Consider the following 18,083-nt stretch of genomic DNA (forward strand, 5'->3'; position numbering starts at 1 on the left):
CATGAACCCCATTCTTGAACGGTTTTTTTTCCCTGTATCGCCATACAGGAAGAAAATCATTGCATGTTCCATCTTTGGGCGTTCCCTTGGAATGCAACCGAACACCTCGCCCATTGTTTTTAATGGGGCCAGCAAAGCATGACCCGGGTGTAACGGAGTTGTCTCTGTTATAGCCACCCCTCCAATCCTAATCTTACCTAATTATCCACAGACAATTTACTTCGGATTAATTTTGTCCACAGAAGCCGTTTTATTACAAATATAAAATTTAATAAATGTAACATTCCAACACAATAGAAAAAATGGGGAGAGATCCTCGGAGCCCCGAAAAAGTCTGACACCCCACCAAACAGGGAAATATTTGTAAATGCCTCCCACCGCATACAAATCAACTCGGGAGACCCTATTTCCAAAACCACACCTCCCGCAGCAAGCCAACTGACTGGGAAGGCTCACCACTCCCACTAGCCTCTGGTCGACTAGCTCCTGACACCAAAGCCAGCTAGCTATACCCAGGCTAGCCACTCTGACCATCTTTGTCAGAGCCAAGAGGCGACAGACCCATGTACTAATTAATGAAAAGCGGGAAGGTAGCTATCCAGTCCCTGCCTTCCCCCCCCACCCTACTTTTATGCTGACTCCAAGGACCCTTCCCCTAACCACTGCCATGACAATTTCCAAGATCTCCATTATCCTCTCCAATAGGGTAGGCGGGGGGGGGGGGGGGGACTCTTCTTTATCCTGCTTCATGTCCTTCTTCTTGTTTCTCCTTATGCTCTGCTCCTGGACTGACTCCTCCTACTGTTTTTTGAGTTCTTCCACTCACTCATTACAAACATAATATAAGATTAGGTATATATAACATTCCAACCCAATAAAAAAATCACTCCTAGTGAACCTTAACTGTCTACTGACTGGCCAAATCCCCGCCTGCCCCCCAGTAAACATAAGAGTGCCCCAAAATCCAGACTAAAACTGGGCAATAACCTGTAACAACAAACGAAAACTAAAATGAGTCACCCCCACTCCCAACAACTATCTCCCTTTCTAAAGTAATTGAGGTCGTACATAAGATTTGTAATGGCTGGACTCCCATCTTCCTATCCTTGTCACCGCCCCCCCCCCCCCCCCTCCAATGAACGGATGCCTCTGAGTTGCCCCTTCTCTAAAGGAGTGTGTCCCAAACTGCGAACTATCCAAGCCTATACTCTCTAGCGTCCTCCTAAGAAGCATTGTAAATTGTAACTTCAATAAAAACTGCCCATCCTCATGCCTCAAAAAAGGCCCTGTATTTTCTTCTGAAACCCTTGTGTAATTACCCCAAGATTAAAAAGGGCACATCCTTGGCCCCTTTACACCTCCTAACTGTATCATCTGTCCACGACCCACTTTATCCATTTTATAGCGGCAGATAAAAATTTCCAGCCTCCCCCCAACCATTCTGACATCTTCTGCCTGTAATCTCCCCCCAACTCATTTACTGAGTGACATCAACTCCCCTATCTTCAATGCCTTGAAAAAGGCCAGGGAAAATGCCGCTTTGAGTAAAACTCTCTTAAAGCTATCCTGACAAACGGTTTCCAGCACTACCCCTATTCTCTCCAATAAACAAACGATATTGACCTACGTGTATCCACTATCCCTTTCCTAAAACATTTTAACGCTTGCCTAACCAAAACGTGTTTATTAACATCCCCCACACCCCTTAAATTGCACCCAAACGCCACCCCTGCCCCCACTTTGTCCTCCTCTGACCTGATTACCCCACAATATAATAACCACTCCTCCCATTCCTGCCATGCCACATCGTATGCAGCCCTAGTAACCTGAGCCAGTGAAGTTCAATCAGGTGCCCCACTGCTCGCTTACCACGTTCCAAAGCTGAGACGGGTAAGTCTTCCCTTCTTCTTCTGCTCCCAAGCCAACATCCTGAACTGTTCCCACTGAAATTGAGAGACAGCCTCCGCAATTGAATTCTCAACCCCTGGGACATGCACCGCCACTAACCACATCTTTAATGACAATGCCTGCAAGACCAGGTGGCACAACAGAGCTCCCGCCCCTCTCTGCCTCCTCTCCGCCCCTCTGCACTATTTGCAATGGGGAGAGGCGGGGTGGGGCTAATTTGTTGAAACTTACCTCCTCGCCTCCTTTCATTGCAAATAGTGCAGAGGGGCGGAGAGGAGGCAGAGAGGGGGCGGGAGCTCAGTTCCTGCTCCTGGCTCTTCCATCCCCCCCCCCCCCCTGCACACAAGGATGAGACGTATATCGGCTTGGCATGAAAACCGAGCCGATGTACGTTCGTGTGAATGCACCCTTAGTTTCAGGGGAAAAAAAAGGTCTTTCCCTTTTTGTTTACATACAGCATAGATTTATTTATATCTATCATTATTATTTAATCTACGCACCATTGTAACCATTTTCTTATTTGGATCATTAAGAATCATCCATGCTTGAGAAAGGCTTGGCATAAGCCGAAACGCGTCGCAGCATTGTCAATTCGTTTTAAACATATTAAATTTCATCTACAAGAACACGTTCTTCTCAGCTGGGCTTTTCTGCTTCTCTGGATGTGAGGGGTGCCAGGAGATCGGGCACCCCCTAACAAGTAAGATCCTGATGTACACCGATACAGATTAACGGAGCGCAAAAGTTTTTTTCCTTATTTTGATCACAAGAATCATCCATTGTTACTTTATTTTTTTTTTGTTTGCATTTCTTGTGCGTTCACAGGGAAACTGTTATTTCCTTATATGTTCCCCTTTATAGGCTAATTCCACACAAGCGACTGGACTGTCTCTCTTTGTTTTCAATGAGGAAACAGATGCTGTCACCAGCCCCATAAAATACAACGGGCGGTGTAAGCGCATATGAATTAGAGAGATCTTCATTGCTCTGCACCGGCGGATTTATGATTCCACAAATGATGATTGGAATACTCTGACTCCAATCTACTTGTTTAAGAACACAGCAACGTAGTGTAAGGGCTCTTTCACATGAGCGTATATCGGCCCGTCGATTTAACGGTCGGGCGATAAACGCTGTGATCTGATGCATTAGATTCCAATGTACTCTACTGTACGTTATCTGCCCATAGGACATGTTCATTTGTGTGCTGGACACACAGACAACTCATTGGATCAGCTAATTTGTCTAATAAGTTCCAGAAGTGTTCATTTTCCAGCGGAATTACGCAGTGTTTCACGCATCTGCTTGTGCATTGCAAGCACATTTGTGTACCCCCCATTAACTTCTGCAGTGCCCTTCAGTGCACAAATACGCTGAAAAATAGAACAAATTTTATGGTTTTTTTGCATGGCCAAAATCCGTGCGTAAAATACAGAAATGTGCACAAAAGCATTGAAAGGAATGGATTCTGTTCTCTCCGTGTTGCGCTTGCAAATTTTGTGCACAAATACATCCATGTGAAGCCGGCCTAACACCGCAAATTAAAATGAACACAAGGCGCTTTGTTCATAAACTCACAAGAGGCAACAGAAAATAAGTATAAAATCTATCAAGTATGTAGCAGGTTAAACGCTTCGCCTTGAGTTTTGTTTGTCAGCTTATTACAGAACATGAACTTGTAGAACCTGTTTGCTCATTACTCTTAATCATTTCCTGCTGCATTATTATTTGATCTCAGGAGAAATGATAAAGACCGCAGATTGGTGAGTGATTTACGGGACCAACTTTTGATTTGCAAAAGATAGTTGAAAGGAGTTGCCCAGGTATGGCACACTGCCAGTGCCAATGAGAGCTGCGCCAGCAATTACAAGCACCAGCCAGTGTATAGGAATTGGAGCAGCGGCTTCAGCTTTGATTGCTGTGTATCCTGGCACTGACATCGGACGTTGTCTGGAAAACCCTCTTAAGGCAATTCAAGAAAATTAATAGTACAACAATTTTTGGGGATTTTCACTTTTCAAAAGCTCTAACATTTTTATTTGTCCATCAACATAGCCTAATGAGGGCTTGCTTTTAGCATGTCGAGTTGTATATTTTTTTGACACCATTTTTGGGTACATATAATGTATTATATAACTTTTATTAAAGGGCCACTCTGATTCTTTTTTCACTTGTTATGTAGCTATTCTCCCTAGTATATATAAATCACCTAGTATAGCATTACCTCAGATAGTTATTGCACTCCCTTCGAAACTCCTGGCCTCTTTTTCCTCAGATGGTCAATTCTGAAAAGGTCAGATTTATTTGGGTTTGTGTGTTCAGTTTCTGGTCAGTTTCTCAGTCTATGTTGCTATTACATGACATAGACAGTCATATCTAAGTTGCTGAAGATCATGAAAGGGCTCCTGTCACATAGTTATAAAAGAGGAGATCACAGTTCATCCTCCTGATTGTATACTTATTGTCAGGACCAGCGGCTCCCGGGGCCTCCGTGCCTGCACCTCTGTTCCTATCACCCGGGCAGCCGAGGTGCGGCACAGGGGAGGCCCGGTGCTGGTGACCTCCCCTGGCCACTGGGGTCCCGGACGCCAGCTCCGGGCGTGCGCTCCTGTGCTCAGGGGGCGGCGCCAGGGTAATCGGGTTGTTGGGGATGCGGTGGATGCCGTCCCTGCTGACATGATCCCCTAATTAGAATGCTCTGCACTTGCTGCTGGATGTCTGGGTCTCTGCACTTGCTGCCTTATGTCTGGGTCTTGCTGCTGTCAGGCTCCCTGCCCCAATCAGCTGCTGGGGTGGGAGTTATAACAGCATTTAAATGTTTTCTCCTAACTCTGCCAGTGTATGCTTGTCTCCAGACTACACCCACATTATTCTGATTTGATTCCCCGTTGTGACTCTCTGCTTTTGGACCCAACTTTGTCCTCGCCTGATCCCTCGTACCGCGTATTCCCCCTGTTGCTGACCTGGACTTCCTGACTTGCCTCTGTGTGTGTTTGTCTCCATATCTGTTTGTAAGTCTGACCCCTTCCCCCGCTTCCCTAGAGAGTATAGGGACCATCGCCCAGATGTCGCCCTGGGGCCTAGCCCAGGGGGGCAAGTAGGTAGGGACAGGGGTTGCAGGCAGCTTTAGGAACTACCAGTACCGGGACCCCAGTTCTCTGACACTTGTGGTCTGTGGCTTATTTAGAAGAATATAGAAGGTATTGCTAATTAAATTGTCCACCCAGCCGGCAGAAATGGTACAGCCTCTAGCTAATGCTTATCTGATGCTTAAAGGGGTTGTCCCGCGGCAGCAAGTGGGTCTATACACTTCTGTATGGCCATATTAATGCACTTTGTAATGTACATTGTGCATTAATTATGAGCCATACAGAAGTTATAAGAAGTTTTTCACTTACCTGCTCCGTTGCTAGCGTCCTCGTTTCCATGGAGCCAACTAATTTTCGGCGTCTAATGGCCAAATTAGCCGCGCTTGCGCAGTCCGGGTCTTCTTCTTTTCTCAATGGGGCCGCTCGTACAGGATGCCGCCGACTCCGTGTAGCTCCGCCCCGTCACGTGCCGATTCCAGCCAATCAGGAGGCTGGAATCGGCAATGGACCGCACAGAAGCCCTGCGGTCCACCGAGGGAGAAGAATCCGGCGGCCATCTTCAACCGGTAAGTAAGAAGTCACCGGAGCGCGGGGATTCAGGTAAGCGCTGTGCGGTTTATTCTTTAAGTCCCTGCATCGGGGTTGTCTCGCGCCGAACGGGGGAAGGGGGGTTGAAAAAAAAACAAAAAACGTTTCGGCGCGGGACAACCCCTTTAAACTATAGGACATTTAACATGAACTTTTGATACGGACATCTGGTGTTTTATCACCTATGAGGTTGCATTCACACAGTGGCGTTTACCAATTAACAGTGTGCTCTCCCCTCCATGATCAATCATTATGATGCCAAGGGCCCTGTGACTGTAACAAACACGATTTAATAAATTAAGGCCTTACACAATTTAAAGGCATATATACACAATTCAGTGAAGAATATGAACAATAACATCATAGCTTTTCACACTCAGTAAACATCGCATTAAGACCTGATCGTAAGGAAATAGTCGACACAGCATGTGCCGTAATACCCATCTCTGGGGTACTACACAGTATCTTTTTTGGGCTGTCTGATTCTCTCTCATTCAGGTAATCCCCAAAGATGTCTATTGACAGGTTCTTATTCAACCATACGTTTTGTTTTTTTTTGGATGGGTGAACAGGAGGGAAAAGAGGGGGAAAGGAGCTGGAATAAGTGGAGAAAAGAGCATTTTCCTGTGATATGTTGCAACTAGAGATGAACGAGTAACGAGTAACAAGCACCATCGAGTATGCTAATACTACAGTGTCATTTTAAGCTAGGGACTGCTCACTTCATATTTTAATACGTGTTTAGTGTGTACATTAAAGAAGCAGTCCCCTGATTTTTATTTAAGTAGTTAGCCCCCCCTGTGTTTGTATATATATATATATATATATATATATATATATATATATATATAGATATATATATAGATATATATATAGATATATATAAAGACGAAAGCCCTCACTGACTCACTCACTGGCTCAATGACTGACTCGCCGAAAGTTCTCCAACTTCCCGATGTCGTAGAAACATGAATTTTGGCACAAACATAGATTATCTCCAAAATAGGAAAAGTAATTGGGTCCCAACTCGATTATTCAATTCTTGCGCAAAAGAATTAGCGTTAAAATTTTACGTACAGAATCTAAATCTCTCACTTCCCAATGTCATAGAAACTTAAAATTTGGCACGGGCATTAAATATGTCATAAATAGGAAAAGTTAATGGGTCCCAACTTGATTATTCAATTCTATGCGCAAAAGAATTAGCGTCCAAATTTTATGTACGGAATCTTATTCTCTCACTTCCCAATGTCATAGAAACTCGAAATTTGGCAGGAGCATTGATTATATCATAAATAGTAAACACTAATGGGTCCCAACTCGATTATTCAATTCTATGCGCAAAAGAATTAGCGTCCAAATTTTACGTACGTAATGTAAATTTCTCACTTTCCAGTGTCATAGAAACGTGAAATTTGGCAGGAGCATTGATTATGTCATAAATATGAAAAGCTAATGGGTCCCAACTCGATTATTCAATTATATGCGCAAAAGAATTAGCGTTAAAATTTTACGTACGGAATCTAATTCGCTTACTTCTTGGTGTCATAGAAACATGAAATTTGCAGCAAGCATTGATTATGTCATAAATAGGAAAAGCTAATGGGTCCCAACTCCATTATTCAATTCTAGCGCAAAAGTATTAGCGTCCAAATTTTACACACGGAATGTAATTTTCTCACTTTCTGGTGTCATAGAAACTTGAAATTTGGCACGAGCATTGATTATGTCATAAATAGGAAAAGCTAATGGGTCCCAACTTGATTATTCAATTCTATGCGCAAAAGAATTAGCGTCCAAATTTTACGTACGGAATGTCATTTTCTCACTTTCCAGTGTCATAGAAACGTGATATTTGGCACGAGCATTGATTATGTCATAAATAGGAAAAGCTAATGGGTCCCAACTAGAGATGAGCGAGCACCAAAATGCTCAGGTGCTCGTTACTCGAGACGAACTTTTCGCGATGCTCGAGGGTTCGTTTCGAATAACGAACCCCATTGAAGTCAATGGGCGACCCAAGCATTTTTGTATATCGCCGATGCTCGCTAAGGTTTTCGTTTGTGAAAATCTGGGCAATTCAAGAAAGTAATGGGAACGACACAGCAACAGCTAGGGCAGGCGAGGGGCTACATGTTGGGCTGCATCTCAAGTTCCCAGGTCCCACTATTAAGCCACAATAGCGGCAAGAGTGGACCCCCCCCCCCTCCCAACAACTTTTACTTCTGAAAAGCCCTCATTAGCAATGCATACCTTAGCTAAGCACCACACTACCTCCAACAAAGCACAATCACTGCCTGCATGACACTCCACTGCCACTTCTCCTGGGTTACATGCTGCCCAACCCCCCCCCCCACGACCCAGTGTCCACAGCGCACACCAAACTGTCCCTGCCCAGCTTCAGCTGCCCTCATGCCACGCCACCCTCATGTCTATTTATAAGTGCGTCTGCAAGAGGAACCGCAGGCACACACTGCAGAGGGTTGGCACGGCTAGGCAGCGACCCTCTTTAAAAGGGGCGGGGCGATAGTCCACAATGCTGTACATAAGCAATGAGAAATCCAATCCTGTGCCACCTCCATCTGGAGCTGCAGACGTGGGCATAGCAATGGGGAACCTATGTGCCACACACTATTCATTCTGTCAAGGTGTCTGCATGCCCCAGTCAGACTGCATTTTTTTATAAATAGTCACAGGCAGGTACAACTCCGCAATGGGAATTCCGTGTGCACCCACAGCATGGGTGGCTCCCTGGAACCCACCGGCTGTACATAAATGTATCCCATTGCAGTGCCCTGGACAGCAGAGCTAACGTCAGATTAAATGCAGGTGGGCTTCGGCCCACACTGCATGCCCCAAGCTGACCGGGGTTTTTAATTCATAGACACAGGCAGGTACAACTCCCTATTGTGAAGTCCCTGTGGACCGACAACATGGGTGGGTGCCAGGAAGCCACCGGCGGTGCATAAATATATCCCATTGCATTGCCCATCACAGCTGAGGTAATGTCATGTTTAATGCAGGTGGGCTTCGGCCCACACTGCATGCGCCAGTCAGACTGGGTTCTTTAGAAGTGGACAGATGCAGTTACAACTCTCTGTGGACCGACAGCATGGGTGGCTCCCTGGAACCCACCGGCGGTACATAAATATATCCCATTGCATTGCCCATCACAGCTGAGGTAATGTCATGTTTAATGCAGGTGGGCTTCGGCCCACACTGCATGCCCCAGTCAGACTGGGGTTCTTTAGAAGTGGACAGATGCAGTTACAACTCCCTGTGGACCCACAGCATGGGTGGCTCCCTGGAACCCACCGGCGGTACATAAATATATCCCATTGCATTGCCCATCACAGCTGAGGTAATGTCATGTTTAATGCAGGTGGGCTTCGGCCCACACTGCATGCCCCAGTCAGAGTGGGGTTCTTTAGAAGTGGACACATGCAGTTTCAACTCCCTGTGGACCCACAGCATGGGTGGGTGCCAGGAAGCCACCGGCGGTACATAAATATATCCCATTGCATTGCCCATCACAGCTGAGGTAATGTCATGTTTAATGCAGGTGGGCTTCGGCCCACACTGCATGCCCCAGTCAGACTGGGGTTCTTTAGAAGTGGACACATGCAGTTACAACTCCCTGTGGACCCACAGCATGGGTGGCTCCCTGGAACCCACCGGCGGTACATAAATATATCCCATTGCAGTGCCCAACAGAGCTGATGTTACGTCAGCTGTAATGCAGGTGGGCAAACAATTAATTGGATTACACTGTAGGCGAGGGCCCACATAAATTGGTGTACCAACAGTACTAATGTACCTGAGAAAAATTGCCCATGCCCAACCAAGAGGGCAGGTGAAACCCATTAATCGCTTTGGTTAATGTGGCTTAATTGGTAACTAGGCCTGGAGGCAGCCCAGTAAAAATAAAATTGGTTGAGGTGAAAGTTTCAACGCTTTAATGAGCATTGAAACGTATAAAAATTGTTTAGAAAAATTATATGACTGAGCCTTGTGGGCCTAAGAAAAATTGCCCGTTCGGCGTGATTATGTGAGGTTTCAGGAGGAGGAGCAGGCGGAGGAGGAGGAATATTATACACAGATAGATGAAGCAAAAAGGTCCCCGTTTTGGATGGTGATAGAGGGGCAGAGGCGTCACCGAGGACGGTCGTGCGATCGGCTACGTACTCCCTCACCATCCTTTTACAGTGCTCGCACCAACTCAGCCTTGACTGGGGACCGGTGACACAGTCTTGCTGGGGAGCCATAAAGCTGGCAAAGGCCTTGGATAATGTTCCCCTGCCTGCGCTGTACATGCTGGCTGATCTCTGCGCCTCCCCTGCTACCTGGGCCGCGGAAATGCGCCTTCGGCCACTAGCGCTGTCGGATGGGAAGTTTACCATCAGTTTGTCCACCAGCGCTTTGTGGTATAGCATCATTCTCGAACCCCTTTCCTCTTCGGGAATGAGAGTGGAAAGGCTCTCCTTATACCGTGGGTCGAGCAGTGTGTACACCCAGTAATCCGTAGTGGCCAGAATGCGTGTAACGCGAGGGTCACGAGAAAGGCATCCTAACATGAAGTCAGCCATGTGTGCCAGGGTACCTGTACGCAACACATGGCTGTCCTCACTAGGAAGATCACTTTCAGGATCCTCCTCCTCCTCCTCTGGCCATACACGCTGAAAGGATGACAGGCAAGCTGCATCTGTCCCCTCAGCAGTGGGCCAAGCTGTCTCTTCCCCCTCCTCCTCATGCTCCTCCCCCTCCTCCTCAATGCGCTGAGATATAGACATGAGGTTGCTCTGACTATCCAGCGACATACTGTCTTCCCCCGCCTCCGTTTCCGATTCCAAAGCGTCTGCCTTTATGCTTTGCTGGGAACTTCTCAAGAGGCATAGCAGAGGAATGGTGACGCTAATGATTGCAGCATCCCCGCTCAGCATCTGAGTAGACTCCTCAAAGTTTCCAAGGACCTGGCAGATGGCTGACAACCAGGCCCACTCTTCTGTAAATAATTGAGGAGGCTGACTCCCACTACGCCGCCCATGTTAGAGTTGGTATTCCACTATAGCTCTACGCTGCTCATAGAGTCTGGCCAACATGTGGAGCGTAGAGTTCCACCGTGTGGGCACGTCGCACAGCAGTCGGTGCACTGGCAGATTAAAGCGATGTTGCAGGGTGCGCAGGGTGGCAGCGTCCGTGTGGGACTTGCGGAAATGTGCGCAGAGCCGGCGCACCTTTACGAGCAGGTCTGACAAGCGTGGGTAGCTTTTCAGAAAGCGCTGAACCACCAAATTAAAGACGTGGGCCAGGCATGGCACGTGCGTGAGGCTGCCGAGCTGCAGAGCCGCCACCAGGTTACGGCCGTTGTCACACACGACCATGCCCGGTTGGAGGCTCAGCGGCGCAAGCCAGCGGTCGGTCTGCTCTGTCAGACCCTGCAGCAGTTCGTGGGCCGTGTGCCTCTTCTCTCCTAAGCTGAGTAGTTTCAGCACGGCCTGCTGACGCTTGCCCACCGCTGTGCTGCCACGCCGCGTGACACCGACTGCTGGCGACGTGCTGCTGCTGACACATCTTGATTGCGAGACAGAGGTTGCGTAGGAGGAGGAGGGTGGTTTAGTGAAGGAAGCATACACCGCCGCAGATACCACCACCGAGCTGGGGCACGCAATTCTGGGGGTGGGTAGGACGTGAGCGGTCCCAGGCTCTGACTCTGTCCCAGCCTCCACTAAATTCACCCAATGTGCCGTCAGGGAGATATAGTGGCCCTGCCCGCCTGTGCTTGTCCACATGTCTGTTGTTAAGTGGACCTTGGCAGTAACCGCGTTGGTGAGGGCGCGTACAATGTTGCGGGAGACGTGGTCGTGCAGGCCTTGGACGGCACATCGGGGAAAGTATTGGCGACTGGGAACCGAGTAGAGCGGGGCCGCCGCCGTCATCATGCTTTTGAAAGCCTACGTTTCCACAAGCCTATACGGCAGCATCTCCAGGCTGATCAATTTGGCAATGTGCACGTTTAACGCTTGAGCGTGCGGGTGCGTGGCGGCGTACTTGCGCTTGCGCTCAAACAGTGGCGCTAGCGACGTCTTGACGCTGCGCTGAGAGACATTGCTGGATGGGGCCAAGGACAGCGGAGGTGAGGGTGTGGGTGCAGGCCAGGAGACGGTAGTGCCTGTGTCCTCAGAGGGGGGTTGGATCTCAGTGGCAGGTTGGGGCACAGGGGAGAGGCAGTGGTGCAAACCGGAGGCGGTGAACGGCCTTCGTCCCACCTTGTGGGGTGCTTGGCCATCATATGCCTGCGCATGCTGGTGGTGGTGCCTCCCCAGCTGATCTTGGCGCGACAAAGGTTGCACACCACTGTTCGTCGGTCGTCAGGCGTCTCTGTGAAAAACTGCCACACCGTAGAGTACCTTGACCTCTGCAGGGTGGCATGGCGCGAGGGGGCGCTTTGGGAACCAGTTGGTGGATTATTCGGTCTGGCCCTGCCTCTACCCCTGGCCACCGCACTGGCTCGGCCTGTGCCCACACCCTGACTTGGGCCTCCGCGTCCTCGACCGCGTCCACGTCCTATAGGCCTACCCCTACCCCTCAGCATGGTGTATTACAAGTAGTGCAGAAACAGAACGCTGTAATTAAATGTGCCGCTTATTGGCCTGTGTTTAGAGGCTGACTTCGTTTACGGAACGCCAGGAAATAATTTGGTGCAAGCCTGCTGTAACACTTAGCTGGCTGCGTATGATTTTGTAGAACTACTACACCCAGCACACACAGACCCAGAACACTGAGCACAGTGACAGGCAGGCCAAATAGATTTTTTGCCCAAATTTTTTTGCAAAGGCCCACTGCCTATATTCAATCAATAATATGTCTTCTGTCCCTGTCTCCACACTTCTATCCCTGGAGTATGTCACAGAACTGCAGAGTGTTGCACTGTCAACTGCAACACAGCTGTGATTTCAGAGCCCAGACAGAGCCAGGAAATAATTTGGCGCAAGCCTGCTGTAACACTTAGCTGGCTGCGTATGATTTTGTAGAACTACTACACCCAGCACACACAGACCCAGAACACTGAGCACAGTGACAGGCAGGCCACATAGATTTTTTGCCCAAATTTTTTTAGTAAAGGCCCACTGCCTATATTCAATCAATAATATGTCTTCTGTCCCTGCCTCCACACTTCTGTCCCTGGAGTATGTCACAGAACTGCAGAGTGTTGCACTGTCAACTGCAACACAGCGGTGATTTCAGAGCCCAGACAGAGCCAGGAAATAATTTGGCGCAAGCCTGCTGTAACACTTAGCTGGCTGCGTATGATTTTGTAGAACTACTACACCCAGCACACACAGACCCAGAACACTGAGCACAGTGACAGGCAGGCCAAATAGATTTTTTCCCACAAATTTTTTTGCAAAGGCCCACTGCCTATATTCAATCAATAATATGTCTTCTGTCCCTGCCTCCACACTTCTGTCCCTGGACTATGTCACAGAACTGCAGAGTGTTGCACTGTCAACTGCAACACAGCGGTGATTTCAGAGCCCAGACAGAGCCAGGAAATAATTTGGCGCAAGCCTGCTGTAACACTTAGCTGGCTGCGTATGATTTTGTAGAACTACTACACCCAGCACACACAGACCCAGAACACTGAGCACAGTGACAGGCAGGCCAAATAGATTTTTTCCCACAAATTTTTTTGCAAAGGCCCACTGCCTATATTCAATCAATAATATGTCTTCTGTCCCTGCCTCCACACTTCTGTCCCTGGAGTATGTCACAGAACTGCAGAGTGTTGCACTGTCAGCTGCAACACAGCGGTGATTTCAGAGCCCAGACAGAGCCAGGAAATAATTTGGCGCAAGCCTGCTGTAACACTTAGCTGGCTGCGTATGATTTTGTAGAACTACTACACCCAGCACACACAGACCCAGAACACTGAGCACAGTGACAGGCAGGCCAAATAGATTTTTTCCCACAAATTTTTTTGCAAAGGCCCACTGCCTATATTCAATCAATAATATGTCTTCTGTCCCTGCCTAAGCACTTCTGTCCCTGGACTATGTCACAGAACTGCAGAGTGTTGCACTGTCAACTGCAACACAGCGGTGATTTCAGAGCCCAGACAGAGCCAGGAAATAATTTGGCGCAAGCCTGCTGTAACACTTAGCTGGCTGCGTATGATTTTGTAGAACTACTACACCCAGCACACACAGACCCAGAACAGTGAGCACAGTGACAGGCAGGCCAAATAGATTTTTTCCCACAAATTTTTTTGCAAAGGCCCACTGCCTATATTCAATCAATAATATGTCTTCTGTCCCTGCCTCCACACTTCTGGCCCTAGGGTATGTCACGGAACTGCAGAGTGTTGCACTGTCAGCTGCAACACAGCGGTGATTTCAGAGCCCAAACAGAGCCAGGAAATAATTTGGCGCAAGCCTGCTGTAACACTTAGCTGGCTGCGTATTATTTTGTAGAACTACTACACCCAGCACACACAGACCCAGAACACTGAGCACAGTGACAGGCAGGCCAAATAGATTTTTTCCCACAAATTTTTTTGCAAAGGCCCACTGCCTATATTCAATGAATATGTATTCTGTCCCTGCCTCCACACTTCTGTCCCTGGAGTATGTCACCGAACTGCAGAGTGTTGCACTGTCAGCTGCAACACAGCGGTGATTTAAGAGCCCAGACAGGGCCAGGAAATAATTTGGCGCAAGCCTGCTGTAACACTTAGCTGGCTGCGTATGATTTTCTAGAACTACTACACCCAGCACACACAGACCCAGAACACTGAGCACAGTGACAGGCAGGCCAAATAGATTTTTTGCCCAAATTTTTTTAGCAAAGGCCCACTGCCTATAATCAATGAATATGTATTCTGTCCCTGCCTCCACACTTCTGTCCCTGGAGTATGTCACAGAACTGCAGAGTGTTGCACTGTCAACTGCAACACAGCTGTGATTTCAGAGCCCAGACAGAGCCAGGAAATAATTTGGCGCAAGCCTGCTGTAACACTTAGCTGGCTGCGTATGATTTTGTAGAACTACTACACCCAGCACACACAGACCCAGAACACTGAGCACAGTGACAGGCAGGCCAAATAGATTTTTTGCCCAAATTTTTTTTAGCAAAGGCCCACTGCCTATATTCAATGAATATGTCTTCTGTCCCTGCCTCTACACTTCTGTCCCTGGAGTATTACTGCAGGGCGCAATGCTCTGCACGGCCGATATACCAAAAAAAAAAAGTGCAACACTGCAAAAAGCAGCCTCCACAGTACTGCACACGGTTAGATGTGGCCCTAAGAAGGACCGTTGGGGCTCTTGAAGCCTACAATAACTCCTAACACTCTCCCTATAGCAGCTCCAACACGATAGCACTTTCCCTCCTCTATGTCAGAACGCATCTGTGGCGAGCCGCGGGAGGGGCCGATTTTTATACTCGGGTGACACCTGATCTCGCCAGCCACTCACTGCAGGGGGCTGGTATAGGGCTTGAATGTCGCAGGGGGAAGTTGTAATGCCTTCCCTGTCTTTCAATTGGCCAGAAAAGCGCGCTAAAGTCTCAGAGATGAAAGTGAAAGTAACCCGAACATCGCGTGGTACTCGTTACGAGTAACGAGCATCTCGAACACGCTGATACTCGAACGAGTATCAAGCTCGGACGAGTACGTTCGCTCATCTCTAGTCCCAACTCCATTATTCAATTCTATGCGCAAAAGAACTAGCGTCCAAATTTTACATACGGAATCTAATTCTCTTAGTTCTTGGTGTCATAGAAACATGAAATTTGTAGCCGGCATTGATTATGTCATAAATAGGAAAAGTTAATGGGTCCCACCTCGATTGTTCAATTCTAAGCGCAAAAGAATTAGCGTCCACATTTTACATACAAAACCTAATTCTCTCACTTCCCGATGTCATAGAAACTTGAAATTTGGCACAGGCATTGATTATGTCATAAATAGGAAAAGTTAATGGGTCCCAACTTGATTATTCAATTATAAGTGCAAAAGAATTAGCGTCCAAATTTTACATATGGAATCTAATTCTCTCACTTCCTAATGTCATTTTATATAAAGGAAATGTCGCATGGTTACCCCCCCCCCCCCCGTGGTGTTTCCTGGGTAACGCAGAGAACTATGCAAAATAGTGAACATATATATATATATATATATATATATATATATATATATATATATATATATATATATATATATATAGTAGCCTTTCCTTGTTTCATTATCTGGTTTGATCTAAAAAGTGACCTTCACTTGGTTCAGGTGTTCTCGTAGTGACCCACTTGAGAATTTCTAACCTTAATGTTCTCTGAAGGGGGTCACTACAAGAACTTCCTATGTGATGGCGTATATCACACATGCTGTTTTGGGGGGACAGAAACTCCTTTCACATTACACATTATTGCTAACAATTAGAGGCTTCTGTTACACAGCTATAATAGAGGAGAAAATAGCTCGTCCGCCTGACTATCTACTGATGGTCTTTAGCTTATTTAGATGAATATAGAAGTTAAAGGGGTTGTCCCGCGCCGGAACGGGTTTTTTTTTTTTCAACCCCCCCCGTTCGGCGCGAGACAACCCCGATGCAGGGGTTAAAAAAGATCACCGGACAGCGCTTACCTGAATCCCCGCACTCCGGTGACTTCTTACTTACCCGGTGAAGATGGCCGCCGGCATCTTCTCCCTCCGTGGACCGCAGGGCTTCTGTGCGGTCCATTGCCGATTCCAGCCTCCTGATTGGCTGGAATCGGCACGTGACGGGGCGGAGCTACACGGAGCTACACGGAGCCCCATTGAGAAGATAAGAAGACCCGGACTGCGCAAGCGCGTCTAATTTGGCCATTAGACGGCGAAAATTAGACGGCAACCATGGAGACGAGGACGCCAGCAACGGAGCAGGTAAGTGAAAAACTTTTTATAACTTCTGTATGGCTCATAATTAATGCACAATGTACATTACAAAGTGCATTAATATGGCCATGCAGAAATGTATAGACCCACTTGCTGCCGCAGGACAACCCCTTTAATCTTTTGTACACTGTTTACTTAGCAGCTAATGGTTCTTTTTTTGTAAAAACATATGCAAAAGCATGCATTTTCAAGCATATGTGCTAACATACTGTACACATTTTTGATAAGATATATATTTCCATCTGTTTACTTTTTTCTGGATGCATATTTGAAAAACTTTAGTTTTTTTAAGCAATTTAGGAGACGTACAAGTTTAACATTGACTGTTACAATTTTGAGGAACATTTTGTTTTCCTAAGATTGCATAGGCTCATAGGTGTCAGAGTGATAGATACCCCCACAAAATTAGCGCATTTAAAAAAAAAAATACATTCTTAATGTATTCAATGAGGGGTGTTATGAATATTTTGAATGCACATTTTTTTTCAGGAGTTAATGCAATTTAAAAGAGAAAAAAATAAAATTTCACATATTTGCAAACATGTCATTTTAAAGACAGTTTTTCTTTTCTATAGTGCACATGAAAATGAGGATTTGCACACCAAAATGGATACCTGTGTCTGTGTCCCCAGTTTGCTTACAGGACACATGGCTATGCCTATAATGGAGGGAACACCCATTGGCTTTCAGGGCACAGCTGAATAAATTCCAGGCCCCATTGCACACTTGTGCAGAATTTTTTTTTAAATTGATTCCCTTAAGCCCCCCGCCCCACCCCCCACCCCACCCCACCCCACCCCAACCTCTTCTTTTGGCATTCCCTAAATCTTAGACAAAATTATTATTGTGAAACAATGTGATATGTCTCAAAAGAGATGTAATTACAGAGGCCTGGTTGGAATGGGCACATGGGAGAATAAAACCGTATATCCCTTCTCCTATCTAGCTTGTTGTAAACCCAACACTTTTTTGGGGGTATTTATTAACCTCAATGGAAGGGATGTGGCGCTCTATGGACCTTTGCACCTTCTCAAACTCGCAAGCTTGCATACGTACGGTGGTCTCAAACAGAAGGTGCTCAAAAAGCTGCTCCCTAGGACTTTTGTAAATTACATAGGCATTATAGGTAGCGATCTAAATAAGGTAGATCACTACTTTTTATATCAGGCCTTGGTATTTCACTTCACCAGGTATGGCTGAAGCACCTGGTCGGAGAGGTCTACAACCCCATAAATGTATTGTAGTCTGAGACTTAGACAGGATTTCTTTTGTCTGTAGCAGCCCCTCTCTCCCTTACTGCTACAGTTGAGAGTATGTAGATGTCCCTTTTGTTGAGCCCCTTGACTTGCAGTGGGTCACTTTAAAACGCATATAACTCTCCCATTTCCACATGCCTGGACACCAGGGGTTGTGGGAAATCTGCTCTGTTTTTCCTGATTATCCCACAGGCTCCTGTATTTGCGGCATAGAGAGTTTTGTATAGTGGGGCACTGGTGTATCAATTGTCTGTATATACATTGTACTCCTTGTGTAAAAATGGCAGAACTCCCAATTTTCTCGTTTATGCC

At 46.9% G+C, this 18,083-nt stretch overlaps 1 protein-coding gene across 1 annotated transcript in view; it reads left to right on the top strand.

Moving 5' to 3' along the window:
* Nucleotides 1-3,648: 3,648 nt before the first annotated feature.
* The window catches only part of LOC136610048 (alpha-1,4-N-acetylglucosaminyltransferase-like), a 46,101-nt gene continuing 31,666 nt past the window's right edge, over nucleotides 3,649-18,083 (top strand). Inside the window, exon 1 of the mRNA XM_066589317.1 lies at nucleotides 3,649-3,671. The gene's annotated coding sequence lies outside the window, so the exon portion shown is untranslated. The remainder of the gene's footprint in view (nucleotides 3,672-18,083) is intronic.

The sequence above is a fragment of the Eleutherodactylus coqui genome, chromosome 1 (genome assembly GCF_035609145.1).
Source record: "Eleutherodactylus coqui strain aEleCoq1 chromosome 1, aEleCoq1.hap1, whole genome shotgun sequence".
Lineage (NCBI taxonomy): Eukaryota > Metazoa > Chordata > Amphibia > Anura > Eleutherodactylidae > Eleutherodactylus > Eleutherodactylus coqui.